General features: G+C 40.6%; 1 long non-coding RNA gene across 4 annotated transcripts in view; it reads right to left on the reverse strand.

Moving 5' to 3' along the window:
* The window catches only part of LOC126500220 (uncharacterized), a 301,499-nt gene that overhangs the window by 5,410 nt on the left and 272,537 nt on the right, over window positions 1–23,552 (reverse strand). The window lies entirely within an intron of this gene.

Genomic DNA, 23,552 nt, shown 5'->3' on the forward strand with positions numbered 1-23,552 from the left:
AATTTTTATTATAACACTCTCTCATTTAATCATCTGAGGAAAAAAATTCAAACTATTTTGCTTTTAAATCACACCCAAAAGCTTCTATATGTATACCAAATTATGATCCTAAAAATTAGGTTGCAAACGGTTCTGGAAAAGAATTAATAAAAAGTTAGATTATTCAATCTGTGGGAATCACAATGTGTGAGGTCTGACAGCGCCTGCTCCAGGAAGAGCACCGGCTTCCAACATGGAAGACCCTGCCTACCTTTTGTTCCCTCATGGAACAGAACAGAATCTCTTTGGATGAGGAGCTAAAGGGTGAGCTAAAGAGCTGGCTGTATATTTCTGCTGAAAACCCCACGCAGACCACGCTAGCAAGCAGTTCATGGTAACAGAACCTCCTCCACTTGGTCCCATCTGTTTAGTGGCACTGTGCCTACCTTCCAGATGGTGGGCTAGCTTCACAGGGACAAAGGCGCCAAAAGATGGCTTTAGAAGACATTGTTACTACCACCCCTTTGGGCATCCTGCCGTGGTAAGAACTCACAATTGTTGGTGACCCTGTCACATTGTACATAAATTTTACATTTTCAAGAAATAAGTGATTCCAAGTGCTTCCTGAGTTCTCTCAGTGGGGTGCCCGTCGGATTCTGAGCTTTTCAAATGCTGGCATACAATTTCAGATTATCAATGGATAAGAAAGGAAGGCTGAGAGGACCCAAGCAGTTGGAGTATCCAACACCCACAGCATGTGCTGGAAGACCACCCAGGACATCTGACTGTCAAATGAACAAGGTGAAGGTGGCATTGGCTGCGAAGCTAAAGTGCTCTCAATGCGGGGTGGGCAGGAGGGTGGCTCTGTTAAGGCAGGAAAGCTGGTCTCTAAGGTTAGGGCAACTGAGATGTAACTTGCTTGAGAGTCACCAAAATTACGTATGTTACTATGACATATAACCATGGCTCTCCCTTGAGAAACCCACACCCAGTGGGATGAGTGTGTCTTGTCTTTTCCCAGAGTACCTTTCTACTAACCTTCATGCATAAAGGTTTGGTAGATTTTCAATCTGGTAAAGTCCAGCTCTGCTTTATACTGGCTCGTCTTGTAATTCTTTTCTGAGATCAAGTCAGGATCCCAATTCACCTGCGTGAAGACCTGATGTTGCCGCACATGGAATAGAGCTGTGTGACTGGTCCACACTCACGGGTAATTTTACATTGGGATTCAACATTTTGTGTGTTTTAGGGGAAAGTTCAATTCTGAGAAATCATTGAAATTTTACTAAATTGCAATAGCTAGCTTTTCTTTCTAGATATCTTACTCTCATAATCCCCTTGATTGTCAAGAAAGTCCATTTTATTTCATTTTGAGTCCCTTTATTCCTGATTCCTTGGTGACATTGTTCTTGATCGTGAAAACGTATAAAATCTTATCATTATTGAATGCCAACTTAAGCATTTCAATATAATTTGTTTTCTTTTGTTAATTAATTCACTTTTACATGTCTGAGTGTTTTGCCTGCATGTATGTCTGTGTACCACATGTGTGCAGTATCTGTGGAGGCCAGAAGAGGGCATTGGATCCCCTAAGACTGGAGTTATAGGCAGTTGTAAACTGCCTTGTGGGTGCTGGGAATTGAATCCTAGTTCCCTAGAAGACCCCCCAGTACTCTTAAGCACCAAGCCATTTCTCCTGCCCTTTGATGTAATTTACAAAATAGCTAAACTTAAAATAGTGTTCCTGTAGTGCACTCAGAACATACATTTGCCCTTTTCTTTAAGTTATTCCAACTAAAATTATGTGACGTTTAGAAGAAATTTTTGATACTGTATTTTACATGTAAATAAATCTGTCCTCCATATGTTGGATGTAGTGTGTGAGAATGCACACATACACAGAGGGGAGAGAAACATGTATCATATACATGTATGTACAGTACATATATCTAGTCATACCTGTATATGTAAACATAATACCTGCTGGCTTGTACTTAGAGAACAATTCTAAGATCTAGGTTTTTTTTCATATTTATATGAATTTGATTATTCACACATTCTGTTGAGTCCTATTCTTGCATTAAGTAATATTTTCACCAAGTTCAACACTGGGGTAGACACTGAAGATAAAACTTTAAAATTAAAAGTAGACAGGAGCCTCCCACATGAACTTAAAGGAAAAGAGCTTGAAAACACACTATCTCCGTGTGTATGGACTGATCATCTAGACACCACGCATCTGATTTCCCCTGCTTCTTTTCTGCCACCCACATAATGCTGTCGCTACAAGCCTCTTTCATGTCACAGTCAAGCTTTATGCCTGCACCTCTGCATCATGACTTTGCGACACAAATGACACCATGGACAGCAAGGGTTCAGAGAAGCCCTTTCAACATGGAGATGCCTGTCAATCACTTGATTATTCATGCACAGAATAGTAAATCACATAAGTGCATTTCCTTAAGAGCAGAGTCGATTATCTCAGCATAGAGCTGCGCTTCAGAGCATCGGGAGCAGATCCCTGGAAGGACACTGGTCCTCCTGTGAGGATGTGGCTCGGGGGAGGCTGCTGCACAATCTCTGATAGACAGGTAAAGAGACATCTCACATTAGCCTTGGGGACACAGAAGAGCTGCTTTGGACCTGTGCATGTCCATCTAAAAGCACACCACTGTAAGCACCAAGCCAAGAGTTTTGCTCCTTTCCCCTCAGAGGGCGTCTTCACTTTAATAGTGGTGACGTTAGACGTGGGGTACTACCTGCTCTCTGAAGCAAGTCTGTCTTAGTATTTAAGTTACAGACAGGTGACAGCTGGGATAAAGTCCTGGTTCCTGTGATGTTCCTACAGGACTGAGCTTGTCTCCCCCTACTTATCATCATCACTGGCTGGTCCTTATGGTCAGTTCCATAGGCATCCGATGGCTTTCTGGGAGTACCCTTGCAATGCATATTTTAACTTGGGGTTCCCTGAATAGAGTGAGAAGAAGGTTTGTTTGTGATATGCTGGTTTGAAGGAAGAGACATTTCTGCAAGTGACAAGCGCTGGTAAGGATAATATTTGTGTCTTAGGGCTTCTATCACTCTGAAGAGATCATGGCATCTCTTATAAAGAATATCATTTCATTGGGGTGGCTTACATTTTCAGAGGTTTAGTCCATTATCATCATGGCGGGACACGGAAGTATGCAGATAGACATGGTGCTGGAGAAGGAGCTAGAGTCCTACATCTTGATCCATATTAACAGGAAGTGAGCTGAGATGTTGGGCATGGCTTGAGCATATATGAGACCTCAAAGCCTGCCTCCACAGTGACACACTTCATCCAATAAAGCCATACCTACTCCAACAAAGGCACACCTCTCACTACTGTTATTCCCTACGAGATTTTGTGAGGGTCAATTACATTCAAACTACCACATTTTCTAAGGGCCATTAGTAAATGATCCCTTGATGTTTTCTTTTTGCAGTGAGAAAGGCAATATCTTGTCAGTTTAGAGCACATCCTGCATTGTTTGGAAATATCTACATTATGAATGAGCACCATGTGAATTCCCACAAGTACCCACACAGCACTGTGCTGGAGATGTCGTAGGGCAGAAGGCAACACACACACACACACACACACACACACACACACACACACACACACACACACACACTGTGTAGGCTCAAGGAGGCTTTGTGAGGCCCACGGGCTGGATTGGTCAAACCAGGTACCGAACTGCAGTAATGGCTGAAGGAAAGTGTGAGTCAATGAAGATAGAAATAACACACAAATGCCATTTTCATTTTTGGAAAAGCAATGCTCAAAACAGACCAATTTTTCAATATTAAAAAGCAGTTACTATTTAGGCATGCTTCTATGTAAATAAATGTCACACTTTCAGAATATCTCTAATTCATCAAAACTGATGTCATAGAAATTAAATATTTCTTCCCATACCTGTGTGATGAAGTAATGTATTATGTCTTCTGCTCCCAAGTCAGGCAACAAAAGCCTCACTGAATGGGAATATCTAACTCCTTACACTATCACCTAAAATAAAATAATAACAAGGGACCAAATAAGGCTCAAGAGAAAAAGTGTAACTTGAGTCAAGCTGGGTGTATTTTGAGATCAGCCTTCCTCTGTGTGGTCTTGCAACTACAGACCATTGCAAGCCTAAGTTCTCTAAAGCAGGCTACATTGATTGAAATAATCACACAACTGTGCCAAACATTTTTTCTTTTGTGTGTTTCTTTCAGTCTTCTAGATTGAAAATAAAAATATATATAATCATTCCCACTGAGGTGGACTTTTCTTGGACCCAAATGGACCATAAATTCCTCCTTGGAAAGGCGATTTCTTGCCCGAGACTTACTTCTCAGTTGTTATCATCATTTGTGAAGCAGATTAGGGAACACCTTTGACATTCGCCTGTGGCTTTCCGATTGCTATGTGGCTGTTCTTCGCCACCCTGAAATCTGAAAGAACGAGTCACTAGCAAGCAAGAAGAAAAAAAAATGCACGTGTGAAATAAAGAAAATAAAGGAGAGGGCTGGGGATTAGTAGAAAGAGCAGCAGACTGTAGTCTAGTTAGTAAATAATAATGCAAACCCCGGCACAATGCGACTGAAAAGAACAAATTGGTTGGCCTGAGGAGATTTCATAAAAATTTTGGTATTGCACAGCTGGGAAAATCCCCTGGTCTATTCACACCAGTTAAGGTATTTCTTGTTATGTATTATTTTTTTCAAGAGCAAAAAATAGTAAAGCAACGTGGAAAGTTTCTGCGCAGAGTTCTAATGGATTTGTTTATTGTGCGGTTCTTTGCTTCACCCTAGGCAGAAGCATTCTTTGAGGACCCCAGGGAACCAGGTAAATTACCTAATTCACCTCAAACTTCCACGTGCAAAGACAATAAGAGACAAGCGTTTCTTCAGAACCATCGATGGTTCTCTATACCTGCCCAGCAATGGAAGAGGATTTGTGTATGAAACTACTTCAATCCCACAAGAAAACTCATAATAGCATAAAAATATAGAAACTCAGATGAGAAAATTTTTTTCTACAATTCAACATATAACATCTATGAACCACGGAACATTCTGATAGTCTTATAAGTAACTCTAGTCTCCCCGTGCAAAAAAAAAAAAATGTGCATATACACCCCCTTATGTAAGCAACCAGGAAATATCCAGGAAAGAGCATGTTATAACTACTATTTTCATTGGCTTGCTTCCAAATTCCTTCTGTGCCATGAAATGGTCTACATACAATCACATGTGTGGACATACACACATACGCACACACATACACACACAGACTCACACAGCTGTATACACATGCATATATAATACATACAGATATATGTTACCAGAAATTTTGAGGAATCCCATATACAAAACCTTGTTATTGGGGAAATTGTGGTTTCCTCTTAGGGTTTTTAGTTTCTTTAATTAAAACAAACAAACAAAAACCCCAAAACAATAAAAAAATGAGACTCAGGAGGAAACTTGGGACCAATTTTATTGGAATTTAAAAGATACCTTTGAATTAAAAGTTTAGACCAGCAATTGACATTAAGGCTCCTAAAAAAAAATCATGGGCCTTACTTGGAAAGCAAAACTGATTCTTATTTCAAAAATTACTCAGTTTTATATTGAAAAGAGAAAGAGAACAGTTGAAAAATGATGGAAAAAATTGAAATTCAGAGTCTGGAATATGAGCATTCAAGAGACTTAAAATTACATTTGTTCTATTCATATTGTTTTAAATAGCCCAGAGAGCGATACCATTTTCCATTATCTTAAACCTTGTAAGCTTTGATTTTAGTCCTTTGTTTCTACGTTCTACCAGTTTGCTTTTCACAATTTCTTTCCTCACACCTGTAATCTTAGCTCTTGGGAAGCTAAGGCAGGAGAATGATCTCTGATTTCAATTACAGCCCAGACTATACAATGAGGTCTATCTCAAAACAAAAATGAATAAATAAGACAAAACATTTTTCCTCGTGTCCTCCTCATTGAGTTTATTATAGCCCAAACTGCTGTATTACAAAAAGTAACCTAGAGTTTCCACACAACCCTCATCAAATTTTTAACATAATTTTTCATATAATTGGAAAAAAATAGAAAATTTACATAGACACATAAAAGACCCCTAAAGAGCCAAATGAATCGAAGAAGAAAGAGCCTTGCTGAAGGTACAACCCCTGATTGAAAATGATATTTATTCATAGTAAAAAAAGTTTATTGTACTGACACATACACATAGACCCATGGAATAGAATAAAATAGAGGGTCTAGAAATTATAGAACTCAGCTACAGCCACCCAACCATAAACAATCAAACACACACAGGAGAAAAGACATCTTCAATGAATGGTCCTGGGGAAACTGGGTACCCATATATAAAACAGGGAAACTAGAGTTCCATTTGTCAGCCTGTCCCCACACCTCCCCAGCCCCCCAAAAGAACTCAAGCTGGTTCAAAGGCCTTACTTAAACTTCTCAGGTCTGAAATTGTTAGAGGAAATTACTCCATGCCCTGGGCACAGGCAGATGAGAGCTTTCTGAAGAAAATCCCAGAAACTTTCCAGAGCTCTTGAAACCCAGTGTGCTGCCTGCAACTTGTCCACAATAAGCTTTTTTAAACAATTCTTTTTCTTTGGGAAACTCTTGTGATATTCTAGGAGTCCATGCTCACATAATTTTAAGTATGTATTTTACTTTCCTTCTTTTTAAAAAAAATTATTGACTAGCCATGTGCTCCCCTAAAGCCAGGAGGACTTGGTTTAGGAGTAGAAGTGACATCAATAAGACCTCACCTGCAGCTATTACTCTGTGATCAGGATCACCTCATTCAGACACATCTTGATTTTCCATAGCCAGTTCTTGTATCTAAATTTTGCCATTTGATTCTATGCCCTAGGTTAACTTTTAAAAATGCACATAGGCCTTAAAACATGTATCAGTTCTTAGCATCTTTACTAGTTTTGCTTTCTATATAGCCACTGGATATAATCCATATAAAACTTCTGATTTAGGACTTGGTCATATTTTTGTTTGTTTGTTTAATGAAAGAGGAAATGTCAACCCCTCCTTGTTGTTCTTAGATGACAAAGAAGAATTGCAGTAGCTGATGACTTTTCTGGATTATGTTTTATCTTATGATAGCCAGCAGAGGGCTTTTAGGTGTGGTCATGTAGAGCTCCTGTGCTGGTAATCTGTCCAGACATCTGTGCAAGCATTACTCCAAACAGAAAGGCTTATAAACACCATAAATGTATTTCCTTCCTTTCTTAATGCTAGAGACCTATGATCAAGTTCCTGGGAGACTCCATATCTCTTGAGAGTCCCCTTCCGCTCAGGGATTACTTCCCCTTAAGCCCTTGAATGGTTGAAGTGATGAGTATTTTCTATCCCACCTCTTTAAGGTTGATTTTGTAGAGATAATCTTATTCTTCAGACACAGATAATTTTGTTTTGCATGAGCTTTAGGAAAGAATATTCTTCCCATCTATAATGGTTAATATCAATTTAAGAAAATCTAGAATAATTTAGGAGATAAGTCTCTGACCATGATTGGAATTTTCTAGAATGAACTAATTGAGGTGGTAAGATATACCATAAATGTGGGTGGTGTTACTTCAAGGGCTGGGACCTCTGACTATATAAAAAGGAGAAAGCTGAGGGCTTGTCTTCATTTCTTCTTGTTTTTTGATTGCTGATGTAATGTAACCAGCAGTCTCCTGTTCTTGCCACCAAGACTTCCTTAGCATGGTGAACCATACTTTTAAATTGCAAGTCAAACAAACCCTTTCTTACTTAAGTTTATTTTGTCACAGCAAAAGGGAAAGTGACTAAGAGAGAAAATTGGTTGTGAGAAGTGGATCACTGCTGTGGTAAATCCAACCTTGTGCTTCATAGACTTTCGGCATCCGCATACGTGTCTATGTGTGCACGTGACAGGAGGCAAGGAAAGGACTGAGTGGGGACTGTGGATGAGCTCAGAGCTGCAGTCTAAAGAACTCCTAGAATGTTGTAAGCAAAGTGTTACTAAGCCACCCTGGGGAAGTTCCAAGGATCACAGAGCTGAGAGTCACGGGTACAGGGGAGAACTGGCTCAAGGTTTCAGATGGGAGCAAGGACTCTATAGAGACCCAGACTGGATGTCATTTATGTTACATTCAGGCAAAGAATTCGCATGCCCTCTGCCCATGGCTGGAAAACTCGAAAGGGCAGCATTAGAAATAACAGATGGATTTGTTTGGCAGAGAGAATCTCAAAACAAGATAGCATTTAGGCCGTTGAATGGCTTCTTCTCCCTGCTCTTATTCAGGTCTATAAAGACATCAGAGAAATATGGAAAAGTGAATTTTTGAAAGGAAAAGTATGTATGGAAGCTTTAAGTTGTAGACACAACAGGTGTAGATAAGCAGCTATAATCATGAAAAAAAGACCGGACTATGAAAGAGTCACTCGAGGCTGTGCCCTTTCAAGAGGCCTGATGAGACCAGACACCACATGGCCATGCCTGCCAGGACTGAGGTCTATACAGAGACCTTGGAAGGCCATCGCATCAGGAAAGATGAAGCTGAAGTTATTATAAGAACCCCAAAATGTTGATGTCGGAACCATGGGACATAGACTACAGGAAACCACGTGCACAGACAGAGGTTAGACGTTCTCCAGACAGCAGCGCTAGGGTGGAGGGGGACCTTCTGGAGCCCAGTGACTCTATGACTACTGTACGTGCTGTTTGTCATGCTGGATTGGGGTCTTAATTGGATCTCATCTTTCTTTGCCAGGCTCCCATTCTTCTTAGGAACAGAAATATTTCATCTATGCCACTGCATTCAAAGATGGCCTTGAGTCTCAGAAAAGACTTTAGACTTTGGACATTTACACAGTGTCAGGATTGTTGAGAATGTTAGGGACTCTTGAAGTTGAACTGAATGCATTTTGCATTATGGTTTGGCCATGAACTTACAGAGACAAGAAATAGAGGAAATAGCTTAAAATTTGATGTATTTGATTGTCAGCAAGATCAGAATGGCCTAGGAGACGAGTCTCCAGGCACGGTAGTAGGGAACTTTCTAGATCAGATAAATTAAGGTGCTCAGACACACTCTCAAGGTGGGCAGCACCAGTCCATGTGCTGGGCTGCAAGACTGCAGAAGGTGGAGAAAGGGTAGTACGCATTATTGCTTTCTGCTTGCAGACTATGACACATATTTCAAAATAAAGACATTTAGGATTTCTAGTGAAGTCCTTGAGTGTGCATGCACCTTAGATGACTTAAAACTTAAGATCTGTAAAGTGGGATGGGGCATTGATGTGAGAATCAGCAAAAAAAAAAAAAAGATTAAAATAAAATAAAAGTAAAGTAGTAAAGAGAGATGTGCAAAGGAATAAAATGAGGCAATGTAAAGAATTAAATAATTCATTTGATAGCAAAAAGGGACATTGCTGCCTACTGTGGTTTGGTGTGGTTGGATGTGTTCCCTCATAGGCTGGAGTTTTAGTCCCCAGAGTGGCAATGTTGAGGGGCAGTGAAACTCTAGGTTACGGGGATCGATGCAAGGTAATTGCAACATAAGGACATCAACAAAGGATGAGATTCATGCTTGCTTCCCTAAGTAAATTAGATCCTGCAAGAGGAAGTCGTCAAAAGAAGACAGCCCTAGCCCAGAGCCTCTCTAGCTGCCTCTCCTGCTCTGTGATCTATTATCCATCTGCTCCAGACAATGTGACCTTACGCACTGCAAGAGCTCACCATTGCCTGAGCAAACGGTGCTGCCCAATCTTGGCTCTTAACCCTCCCAAACATGAACTAAGTGGACCTCTTCCCTCCATAAGATGCCCAGGCTTGAGTACATTGTTACAAACAAATAAAAGACACTCATATACTAACAGAACAGAAAGGCTAGGCAAGAATCAGGAATGAAAAACGGAAGGATAGGCTTAGAGGGAAAAAAAATACCGATTTACAAAATTTAGATGAAATGTCTGACCTCTTTGTTGAGTTGCGGTTAAGGTTTCTGATTTTGAAACAATCACAAAAACAATAATTGAAAATAAACGTGTTTCTAAGGCAAAGTGAGGATGTGGGCATCCTGGTATATTGCAAAGGCGTTTCCAAACCTCCTCTTCTTCTTCACCATCTGTGCTTTCCAGTGTGACGTCACAGCTCTTCTTTCTCCAGATAGATCCTACTTCCTTCCCCTCCCTGAGATGCAGGGCGTTCCCGTGACTGTAGAACGTGGTGCCAGTGGCACTATGCCAGGTCGCAAGAGGCTTCTGTACTTTCTCTCCTTTCACCTCACTGAGATCACGGGAACAAGCTTGTGGTGGCTCCCCCAGGGACACACATCAGGGAAGAGTCATCTTACACAGAGCTAACTATAATAACCTGGACACACGAATTCCCAACACAAGCAATTCTAGAAGGGAGCAGCCAGGCATAGAACAGATCAGCATGGCCACCCAGCCAACCTGAGGTTTCCTGAACAAAATTGAATCATTATTATTATATGTCAGCGTTTTACCAAAGTTGACCGACCACATCCAGACAAAAATGAACAGAAATACATTTACGCCGAGGTGAAAACATGGGCTATGCAAAGCACGGAGGAAATCAGGTGAGAGAGGAGGAAGATGAATTGAGAAAGCCGACAAGGATGGCTGTTAACTAACACAGGTCGCCTTGCGCTTCCCTACTGCAAAGTAAACGTGAAAGCAAATCCAAGGTAAGAACGTGCAGTGTGCTCAAAAGTGGTGCGGAGGTGGGGCACACAATCGAGCTTGTTCACTAAAATGACAAAATTATTTTAAACATGCAAGATATGGGAATTATACTTCGTATGTTTCTTATGAAAACTTAAGTAGACGTGCATTTTTGACGTGTTAAATTGTAAGCAATGACACTCACTAGCAGTTTATGTACTGTTTTCCAACTTAAAATTCGCTAGCGACTGAAAATAAACATGATTGCTTTTATTAAGTGATGATTCTGTCAAGCACTGTGTTTATACTCGAAGCAAATATTCCTTAATTCTATTTTAAAATCCCTTAAAGTGTATGCCGTTGTCTCCATTTGATAAGAATGGAAAAATTATGCATAAAGCAAATGATGATCAACATTTCCACGCGCTGAGAACTGGCAGAATCTAGCAGCTGGCATAATTGTGGATCTAAGTGTGTCATCATCGATGAAATGGTTCCTTATGAATAAACCAAATGTAGCAAATAATACCAGCCTGAATCTCAGAATCCACATCACGTCAAAGATCCTGGAGAATGGGAACGTGGTAGCGTTGTCCACACTCTCCCTCTTGGGAGGCAGAGAAAGGAACATAAGTCTGAGGCAGCCAGGTCATGAGGTACACTCAAGGACAGAAATCGCTCTGTATCTCTGAAAAAATAGCGCGAGAGTGAGAAGTGACCATACATGGGTGCCTCCTCTTACTGTTTTCACCTTTGAATAATAGAAAGTATTTATTAAAAATTTGATATTGAACTTAAAACAACAGCCACTAGCAAATCAAAGGCCCATACGGCAAAAGACAGAGAACAGATGACAAAAAAATATAAGAAAAAATAAAAGAACAAAAAACCTATCGCCAAAGTGAAACTACGTGTATCAGACCTTTGTAGATGTTAATGCTTTAATTTCTCACTTGAAAGTGAGTGGTTATCTCATTTCTTTAAAAATCTTAAAATATTGAGATGTGGCTTTAAGCTAAGTCAAAAGATTTTACAAAGGCAAATGGAAAATGATTTAGTAAAGAAAAACCACATATTAAAGGACACTACTAAGTTCAACTGAATATACTGATATATGCATATTTTAAAGACCTAGTGAGCTAACGGACAGTTGTGCAAGTCATGTCGGAACATTGGAATCATCCAAACGAAAAACAGGAACTGGAAGAGACCATTTATATCACTGATGTTTCCGATGAAATATAGAGTTTCTGATCCTTGAAAAACTTCCAGAATTCACTTTTTTTAATTTAATTATTTCTTTATTAATTAATTAAAGATTTCTGTCTCTTCCCCACCACCGCCTCCCCTTTCCCTCCCCCTCCTCCAATCAAGTCCCCCTCCCTCGTCAGCCCAAAGAGCAATCAGGGTTCCCTGCCCTGTGGGAAGTCCAAGGACCACCCACCTCCATCCAGGTCTAGTAAGGTGAGCATCCAAACTGCCTAGGCTCCACAAAGCCAATATGTGCAGTAGGATCAAAAACCCATTGCCAATGTTCTTGAGGTCTCAGTAGTCCTCATTGTCCGCTATGTTCAGCGAGACCGGTTTTAACCCAGGCTTTTTCAGACCCAGGCCAGCTGGCCTTGGTGAGTTCCCGATAGGACATCCCCATTGTCTCAGTGTGTGGGTGCACCCCTCGCGGTCCTGAGTTCCTTGCTCGTGCTCTCTCTCCTAATGCTCCTGATTTGGACCTTGAGATTTCAGTCCGGTGCTCCAATGTGGGTCTCTGTCGCTGTCTCCTTTCATCGCCTGATAAAGGTTAATATTCAGGAGGATGCCTATATGTTTTTCTTTGGGTTCTCCTTTTTATTTAGCTTCTCTAAGAACCCGAATTATAGGCTCAATGTCCTTTATTTATGGCTAGAAACCAAATATGAGTGAGTACATCCCATGTTCCTCTTTTTGGGTCTGGCTTACCTCACTCAGGATAGTGTTTTCTATTTCCATCCATTTGTCTGCAAACTTCAAGAAGTCCTTGCTTTTTACTGCTAAGTAGTACTCAGAATTCACTTTTAAGAGTAAAACAGTCTGGAGAGAATGTATTTAGAAACAGTTGGGGGGGAGGCGCAGAGAGATTTTTGAGAATTAAACTTTATTGTTGGAGGAGATTACAGATAAATTTCTCTTATTTTTATGTGGCCAGAAGCCTTGGTAACAAACACGGAGAGATTTTTAGTGGCTAGATTGGTTCCCTAGATTGGACACCGTGCTGATGGCTTGCCTCTTCACTCAGCTGACAGCGGAAACTTTAAACAGAGAGAGGGGCCTGAGGGGTCTCAAAGGCCTGCTCTGTAGATCCCTAAGGGGAAGCCACAAGACGCACCGTGGTACTTAGTGGGGAATCGTGGGTCGTTGCTCCAGGTGAAGGACAAAAAGGAGCCTTGTAGTTGCACCTGTTCTGTGCCATGGCCTTGAGACCCAAAGTTCTGGGATGTCCCTATTGCTTCTTGCTGGGCAGAAAAAGAAATAGCAATGCTATTTTCCAGAGAGGGATAGGTCACACCAGAACAGACAATAACTGAACTTCAGCTTAGAATCATCTACAAGAAGGGCTGCTTATGTATTTAGCTCTAAGTAGCCTCAGTCTTTCCCTATATTGGCCAAGAAGGGAGCAGTAGAGAGTGGAGACAGGTGGAGGAACAGAGCATGTGAACTCAGAATGCAGCGTTAGAGGTATCAAATGCACACCTCCTCCACACAACCTGAGCGACTTTTGGAACACCAAGCAAGACCCAGGCTGTGTTTCCTTCCTTCCCTACAGGAATATTGACACTTACCACACCTGTGAAACCTGAGTACAGAGAAGAAATAAAAATCCCACTACAGATGAAAAACTTACATCCAGCAACTAACAAATCCAATGGCGAAGACAGGTGTTCAGGATACAGGATCATTCCTAGTGAAATAGCAAGAGATGTATAACGCATAGCGTAACACCCAACAGTTTTGGAGAGGGGCCCACGGGAGACATTAAAATAAAACATCTTATTTAGTTGGGATGGAATGGGTTAAATTGAAGATTATAAAACAGTGATTATGAACTAGTGAGCTAGATTCTGAATGAAGAATTCCCATAATGCTTCAACGTGGGGGAAATGATGGAGAAAATGAAGGAATGGTAAATAGGAATGCATGCGTGCATATATATTCAGTCACACACGTAGATGGATGCAGAGGGGTTAGAACTAAAAGGCTTATAGTATTTGCCTTTTGTAAAGGGGTAAATATGCATATAGATGAGAGAATTGTGAAGAATGATGACCTAGAACATTCTGGAATTAAAGAAAAATGCACGAGCATCTGGTATAGACACACCATATGCCAAACATGATAGACAGGAAAAAGTTACGTAGACTAAGATTTAGAACCTCACAGAAGTTGAGAAGAATATCACTTGAGAACATGCATAAGAGAACAGTCTGAACATTTCTGTAGAGGTAACAGAATCAGCCGACACCAGCATAACTCACACAGGGTCTTACACATTGTTACCAACCTCTAGACCTGAGCTTGAACCTTAGGACATATCACTTTGGGGAGCATGACTAGAACCCTAGCATGGCTTGAGGTCACCTGGCCAATTCCACGTCTCTGAACATTCACTGGGCTTGAGAATCCTTGGTTCCATGGTTAATCTCAGCCATCAACTTGTTTATATTGAGAAACACCTGAGCACTTAATAAAGCACGCTTTTAGATAGGGGTGTCTAGGAAGGGATGTCTCACGATAGCATGTGAGTCTGTGCTCTGAGGAACCTGCCCTGGCTATGAGCATATTCTTGCACAGCCAGAGGCACAGAGAGAACAAAAGGTGGAAAGGAGAGCGAGAGATGCAAGCTTGAACCTTTCCTGTTCTGTACCACCTTCTTTTTGTCTTCTACCCCTTCTTTCTCTCTTCCCCACTCCACCCCTTCCTCCCCTTCCTTTGCCTCCTCAACTTTTTCTTAGCCTTCATCTTCCTCTTTGTTTTTTTTTTTTTTTTTTTTTTTGCAGCTGTCAAATATTTAGTTATTCAAGGACATAAGACTTCAGCTTTTTAAATGTCGGTTCACTCTCTCAACAAAAACATTCCAGGGAGCTATCTGGCTCAGATAGCAAGGTCATTGGTCCCTCTTGTTCTGGTACTTCCGGCATCTCAGGCTGAGCAGCTATTGGTTTCCTCTGATTTTCGATTGCTAACACACAACTTTGTGGGACTTTTTAAACTGCGACCTTGTAAAGCAATCTAACAAATACCTCTTGTGACTATATGTACATTCTATAGCTCTGTTTTTCTAGGGAACCTAGATGCACAGACCTGTCTGGATTCTGCTCAGAGGGGTCTCTCTCCTTAATGGGTCTGAGGAGTTCCCTACTACCCAAGTGATACCCCAAGGCATTCCCTGGTTCAGAAACCTTGATATTGCTCCTGTGGACACCATAGTCACACCCCCAAGGCTCTTTCCTTTACTGTTGCCCAGATCAGTAGGCCCTGAACACTAAAGGCCTTTTCTTACTCTAGGCTCTGTGTAAGGTTTTTCCTCCATTTTGGAGTAACTGCCACGTACTTTAACCAAGATAATTCTAGCTCTGGATTTGGAATTGGCTCAAGCCTCATTTACTCATGTGTGCTAGCTAATTTTATGTCAGCCTGACACATGCTAGCGTCATCTGCAAGGAGGGAATCTCTCAAGTGGGAAAATGCCTCCATAAGATCCAGCTATGAGGCATTTTCTTAAATAGTGATTGATGAGGAAGGGTCCAGCCTACTTTGGGTGGTGCCATCCCTGGGGTGGCTGTCCTGGGTTCTCTAAGAAAGCAGACAGAGCAAACCCTGATGAGCAAACCAGTAAACCACAGTCCTTCATGGCCTCTGCATCAACTCCTGCCTCCAGGTTCCTGCCCTGTTTGAGTTCTTGTCCTGACTTCCTTCAGCGGTGGACTACAGTAGAGAAGTGTAAGCCAATAAACCTTTTCCTCCCCAACTTGCTTTTGGAAGTGATGCTTCATCACAGGAATAGTAGCCCTAGCCAGGACATCAAGAACCCGACTTCCCTCAATATCCTCAACTTGGTATAAAGGCTTAGAGCAACAGGGACTCCATAAAAGCAATTATGGCCTCCCTTACAATTTAATGTCATAAACTCTTGAAATTATTTCTCTACATATATAGCGTGTGCATTTACTATCACTGAAATTCTAACTAATTCAGTGTTCCTTAGCACTGCTATGTGAATGATCGGATGATACCCAAAGATCTACAGCCAGAAACACCTTGAACTGATATGGACTTTGGCTACAAGTCATATATACATTGATTATATCATTTCAAAAATATATGATTATAAAGATGTGATGAAGCCATTGGGTATGGCACAAGTCTACATTCTGATACACAAATATCATCTCAAGGTCACTGAAAAATCATATAATTATTTTTCCGTCCTTGTTAAAAATAACATAAAGATTCCTATTCCTTTTCCAGTGAGAAAGCCATGATTGCAAACCCAGTGATGTGTGAACGCAAAAGTTCAAAAAGAAACACGCTACAAGAAATGGTTCATTTATTTAGGCACAGTGTTTTTCCTTCATGTGATTTTCCTAGAATTGCTTTGATACAAAATGTCATTTCAAGATCCTTTGTAAAAGAGTAAAAAAAAAATGCTAATTCTTTTGTAAAAGAAGAATTAAGCGAACTGCCTATTCAGGAAGTGCTTTCAAGGGTGATAAATAAGAAATAACAATGAATCAAAATGAATCATTAGCTTTTCCAAACTCGAGGAATTCAAACTAATCAAAAAATTCTCAGTTCAATCACCATTAGACTTGGAAGAATAAAGCAAATGACAGCCCATTTGAATGGCACCAGGGCTAGATTGCAAGTGTCTGTAATGACAGGAAAATGACAGGGAAGCTGGAGGGTGGTGAGCCTGGGGGCCAACCTGCACAGCCCACAGAAGAATGCTATCTAATGGAGCAGGTCTCACCAAAGCCAATTTCAAATAATGGAGTCACAGTGCTGTTTGACGCCTCAAATGGAATGTCACCAAATCTTTCACATGGGGGTCAAACCCTCAGGAAATCATTATACACAAACCTAGGCATCTGCTTCTCGAGGCAAAGCATTTGTGCTGTAGAGAACTTAAGGCTATGGGGCCCAAGAGCTTATTGTCATGCACTTGAATTTCAGTCCGATGGTTGGTGTGACAGTGAATTGATGTCTGCATTTGTGCCATACAGTCTAGCTTCCTCTTATTTTTTTTCAACTATATGCTCCCATAATTTAACACAAGCAGGATATATATATATAGTAAATATATATTATGTGTGTGTGTGTATGGTATGGTATGTATGTATGTATATATAAACATTTTTCTTATTTTGCTTTCCCTCCCCACTCAGGGACACTCTGCATGGCAGTATACATTACAAACTGCAAACAGCAGGTCCTCATCCGAAGCCATAATCTGATGCATATCAATACTACAACACACCTGGAAGCATACATTTCATAGCGTACAGGAATTTCATCTTGGCTTGGCTCCATCCCCTGCCTACTGCCTTACTGGCCTGTAATCAAAATGACACCACAGCCGCCATGTCAACTGTGTCAGAGAAGTGATCGGAATGAGAATGGCCCCCACGGGCTCATGTATTTGAATACCTGATCCCCAGTAGGTGGAACTGTTTGGGAAGGGTCAGGAGGTGTGGCCTTATTGGAGGAGGTGTGTCACTGGGGCTAGATTTTGAAGTTTCAAAACCCTACACTCTTCTCAGTTAGCTCTCTCTCTCTCTCTCTGCCTTGCATTTGTAGGTCAGATGTAAGCTCTCGTCTACTGAGCTAGCATCGTGCCTGTCTGCCTGCTGCCATGTTCCCTGTCATTATGTTCAGGCTCAATCCTTCTGTAACCATGGATCCCAAATTGAATGTTGTCTTCTTTAAGTTGCCTTGGTTATGGTATTTTCCACTGCAACAGGAAAGTAAACAAGATAGTGAGGTTTTTTTTTTTAACATAATAAATTGAATTATTCTGTCTTCTCTCTACCTTGATTATCTCATTTAGCAAAACCTGGTGAAATAGATACCAGTGCATGATTATAGCTCATTATATTTTCTTAATGGCTATGTAATAATTCACAATTTGGATGAATGTTAATGTACTTATGCTACTGTATAAATATACTCACATCTATCTATCTATGAAAATATATGTTTGGAGAGTACATATTTATATGCTTATGAATTCTCAGGCATTGAACTGCCAGGTGAAAGGCATACCTTTTATGTTTTAAGATGAAGTAAGGTTTTTTTTTTCTAAATTATCTTTAGCAGTCTGCATTTTGATAAATAGTACATGGGACTACTTTTCTCAATACTATATCTGGCAATAGGTCTTACACTAATCTAACAGATGTGAGCTTATCATTTTAATATTTATTGTTCAGGTTACTAAGAGGAAGAGAATTATGTATATGTTAAAACTATGCACTGAGGATCTCAGAAAATAGCTTAGTGGGTAAAGTGTTTTCATGAGAACATGAACTCAGACTCCCAGCATACATATAAAAAAATCAGGTGTGGCAGAGCATACTTGTAACCCCAGAACTGAGGCAGAGAAACAGCGAAAAACATATTCCAGGGTCTGACTGGCCAGCCAGTCTAGCCAAATTGGTAAGCTCCAGATTTAAAGAGATATTCCCTCAAGAACTAAGGTAGAAAGTGATAGAGGAATATACTTGGGATCTCTTTGTGTGCTTGCTCCTTCCCCTCACACATACATTTAACACACATACAAACATGAATAAAGAATATGCATCAAATGCCTGGAATATTGCAGTGAACAGTGCAGATAATAGCCCTTCTCTGGTCACTTTCATAAAGGACATATTCCATGGCTCACATTCTGAATGCCCCCAACAATATGTCTGTATCTATTATCCATTTGCACTTATGAGAATCAACTATTCATGCAACCTGTCTTCTTAATACTAGTTTACATATTTCTTCCTAATTAATTTTTTAAGTTTTTGATGTTTATTTATATCTATACTTCTATGAATATGGCAGCTTTTAGGCTTTACTATTGTCTATTGTTCTCATTTACCTCAATGTACAATGTTCTTTCCAGAATCTTTATATTTCAAGGTTGCTATAATACTCATAGATACTGTAATAGCTCCTGTAATAGTTTTCTGAACTAGCTGATAAGGGCTTCTCAAATCTCATTGGTCCGCATTTCTCATTTTTTAAAAAATGTATTTTTATTTTTTTTGTTATTGGAGGAGGGTGCTTTTTCTTCCAGCCACCCAGCTAGCTTAGACCCAAAATAATCACACAGAAACTGTATTAATTAAATCACTGCTTGGCCTATTAACTCTAGCTTCTTATTGGCTATCTCTTATATCAATTTAACCCATTTCTATTAATCTGTGTATCAGTGGCTTACCAGCAAAATTTTGGCATGTCTGACTCTGGTGGCAGCTCCATGGCTTCCCTCCAATTCCGCCTTCCTTCTCCCAGCATTCTGTCCAGTTTTCCCCACCTACCTAAGTTCTGCCCTATCAACAGGACAAGGCAGTTTCTTTATTCATTGGCTAGTAAAAGCAACACATATACAGAGGGAAATCACACATCAGTTTTTTGTTGTGTGTGTATGCTGAGCTCCCCCTCCATACACAGTATATGTCATGATGCACACACAGAGGTCAGAGGACAACTTTTTGAAGTTGGCTCTCTCTTTCCACCCCATAATTCTCTAGGGTCAAGCTTAGATCACCAGGCTTGGTAGCCAGTGTCTTTATCAGCTGAATCAGCTCACTGTCCCCTCACTATTAAAAAAAATAATTTATTTTAATAAATTTCAAAGGCAAGGATATTCATTTAAAAGTCCACACAAGCTTCATTTTCCTATGTAGTTCTATTTCCTTCACACAGTACTGGGTTCATACCTGAATCTTCCCTTCCTCACAATCAGCTATAGGATGCACACCCATTTCATAGTGCTTGTCACTATAATTGTGTATTTTGATAATTTCTTAAGCAAACTCTTCTCTGTATTTATAATTTTTCAGTCTTAACTACCTAGTCAGGTTTTCTTCCCATTTGGAATTTGACAACATTTTATACAGTTAAGAACACTATCTTAACTATAGAGATGGCTCAATGGTGGAACGCTGGTTCCTATTCCAGAGTACCTGGTTCACTTTCTACCACCTCACAGCCATCTGTAACTCCTCTACGAGTGGTGCACAGACATGTGCACCCGGACTTTTCTTCCCACCAGTCAGTTCCAAAATAACCATACTGAGACTTATTATTAATTGTAAATGCTTGGCTGATCGCTTAGGCTTATCTCCAGCCGGCTCTTATAACTTAAATTAGCCCATTTCTATAAATCTGTGTGCTGCCCTGAGACTCGTTTATCTCATCTACGAACTTCCCATGTTGTTTCTTCTACATCTGGCTCATGACTCCTCAGATTCCACACTTCTTCCCAGCACTCTCTCAGAAAATACTGCCTAGCTATCAGTCAATCAACTTTTTCTTAGCAATGAGAGCAACACATTTTCACATTGCACAGAAGGATTATTCCACAGACATGGATGCACACAAAACAGCCATACACATAAAATGAAAACAAATCTTTAAAGGTAATATTATCACTATATTGGCCCAATACCAACCCAAAGGTGCACCCACACACTGAGACAATGGGGATGTTCTATCGGGAACTCACCAAGGCCAGCTGGCCTGGGTCTGAAAAAGCCTGGGATAAAACCGGACTCGCTGAACATAGTGGACAATGAGGACTACTGAGAACTCAAGAACAATGGCAATGGGTTTTTGATCCTACTGCACGTACTGGCTTTGTGGGAGCCTAGGCAGTTTGGATGCTCACCTTACTAGACCTGAATGGAGGTGGATGGTCCTAGGACTTCCCACAGGTCAGGGAACCCTGATTGCTCTTTGGGCTGATGAGGAGGGGGACTTGATCGGGGGGAGGGGTAGAGAAATGGGAGGCAGTGGCGGGGAGGAGGCAGAAATATTTAATAAATAAGTAAATAAATTTAATTTAAAAAAGCCAGATTTTCTGGAGGACTCTTAGATGATGTGTGTGTATTTGGCATCTCATTCACGCACCACCACAATCCTGGAGTACTAATAAGAGTTCAAGCACTAGGTGATGTGTATATTTTCAATATCTCAGTCATTCCCCCACAACACTACTATAAATTTGGAATTCATCATCTTGCAGATGCACCGGCTTAGTGTGGGAAAAAATGAAGATCACAGAAAGCAGGATGGATCATAGGAGCAGGTCGAGCAGCTGAATCCAGACTTGTTATCACTGACAACACCTGAAAGGGGATATCTTCAGTAGGAAGCAAATATAGCTGATTGACAAAACAAATAATACCTAAAAGTTGAAAGCAACCTAGAGTAGTCATCTCCATGAAGCATAATTTTGGTTCTAGTGGTATATGACAGACATTTGTGTCTGTCACACCTCTCAGGGTATTGTGGAATCTAGGGAACAGAGGTTCGGGGTGCTGATGGACAACCTCTACTAGAAATAGCTCCCTTTCCATGCACAGTGTCCTGGCCTAAAATATGCACAGAATCACTGTAGTAAGGAGGTCACTTGTTGGTTCCCGGCCGCTTAGCCCTGAAATCATCACACAGAAACTGTATTAATTAAATCATTGCTTGGCCCATTTAGCTCTAGCTTCTTACAGGCTAACATTTACATATTAATATAACCCATTTCTATTAATCTATTATCACCGTGTGGCTGTGGCTTACCAGCTAAAGGTCTGGTGTCGTCTTTGGCAGGGATCCATGGTTTCTCTCTGACTCCACCCTTCTTTCTCCCAGCATTCAGCTTAGTTTTCCTGCCTAGCTAAGTTCTGCTCTGCTATAAGTCCAAAGCAGTTTCTTTATTCATTAATGGTCCAAAGCAGTTTCTTTATTCATTAATGGTAATCACAGCATACAGAGGGAAATCCCACATCAAATCAGGGCCTCTTTTTCTATGCCAGGGCAGTTCTTTTATAAATCAGGACCCTCACACGGTTCAGGTAGTCATGAAGACATATAACCCAAAAGCCTGCTGTATTAAAATGTCTTTGTCAACTTGCCTGGTTATATAGTATCTCCATGGAAACACATACCTGAGTTTATGAAGGTATTTCAGGAAAGGTTTAATGTAGTGACACTTTCTGTTTTAACAAATAAAATTTACCTAAAGATCAGAGAGCAGAGCTAAGCTACTAGAGGCCAGGCAGTGGTGGCACACACCTTTCGTCTCAGGACTCGGGAGACAGAGGCAGAGGGTTCTCAGTTAGTTCAAGACCACCCTGGGCTACACAAGATTGAATCTGTCTAAAAAAGAAACACAGCTCACACAAAGGTAATCCCAGCTCTTGGGATCCCACGCCTTTAACCCCAGCACTAGAGAGATAGAAGCAGGAGTAATATCACTGGGTGAAGAGAAGATTCTAAAGTTGGAGGAGATAAGAGCTCAGTGTAGTTTGACCTTGGGTGGAGATAGCTGCAGTCTGGAGGTGAGTCTGAGGATTTAAAGAGACAGGACCACCCCTTTGATCTGAGCATTGGTAGAGGGGAAAGGTCTCTCTAGTGACTGGCTGCACTGTTTCTCTGATCCTTCAGCTTTCACCTCCTAATATATGACTCCAGGTTTTTTTTTATTGAGAACAATTAGAATCTGTGCTATAGTTTAACTGAAACAAGAAGAACAGCCATGAGTGTGAGCTTCACAGTGCCACAGGAGGGGCCCAGACTGGAGGAAAAAAAGAAATACTGATGGAGCATTAGCATCAGTCTCTACCTCCTAACTGAGGATGTGCCCACGCCAGCAACCTGACAGTCCTTCAACCACAATTTGCCTGCATCCCTTCAAACAACAGACCAAAGAAGATCTTTAATTCTAAAAAAAAAAAAATACTATCAATACCCTTATTAAAATCATACTGACTTGCATGTTGGTTTTACATTTATGCTATATATCTATATTTCAGCATCATATATATGATGACATATATATACATATATATATCAAAAACATGTATACAATCCTGTTTACTTCGGACCTTCTGTCATATGTTTAGGTTTCTCGAGTTTGTCATATAAAGAGCTTATGATTTTTATAAGCATCTTGCTAAGGTTTTCTAAGTGTTTAAGTAATACTGTTTTCTTAGAGGACTATTTTCCAATTTTCATTTTAGCAGCTTATATTATACTATAACCTTTGATCTGAAACTTTTCAATTTGTCATCAAGGGTCACTCTGGTGACGGCGTTCCTCCATTTTCTGTTCAATCGTTGTCTCGATCACCAGCTCTCGTCTTCTAGCTCAATGTTCGTGTGTCCCTCTGGTTACTGATCATAGCTTTCCAGTCCCCCTTGACTGTCATCTCTTTATCTATCCTCTGTGAACTAAAACATTTCTTCCACTTGAGACCAGTAATTAATAATGTAAGTCATTATTAAAAAGACTTAGGCCAAAGACAAGAGCCTTTGGCCTAATCATTAGCCATAAAAAATATAGCTAAGTAGTTTTGCTTTTTTTTTCAGGCCCAGAAGATTGTTATTCTCTTTTACTGATCTGAGCTGTTTTAAATTATCCTGCTTTTCTTCAAGTTAAGGGCTGCCTCAGGCAGCCAAGTTCACCACAGGCTTACCCAAAGAGTTTCCATATTTGACAGTTTTGATTTGGTACTGTTGGTTTGAGTTCTTTTCCTTTGTTTGGCCGCTGAGTTAGAGTGGTCCCTGAGTTCCCTGAAATGGCAGAGTGCAATGCTTCTAGGAACCAGTGTGTAGCGTCAG

Source organism: Alexandromys fortis, unplaced genomic scaffold (genome assembly GCF_014885135.2).
Source record: "Alexandromys fortis isolate MF-2015 unplaced genomic scaffold, M_Fortis_MF-2015_v1.1 scaffold_33, whole genome shotgun sequence".
NCBI lineage: Eukaryota > Metazoa > Chordata > Mammalia > Rodentia > Cricetidae > Alexandromys > Alexandromys fortis.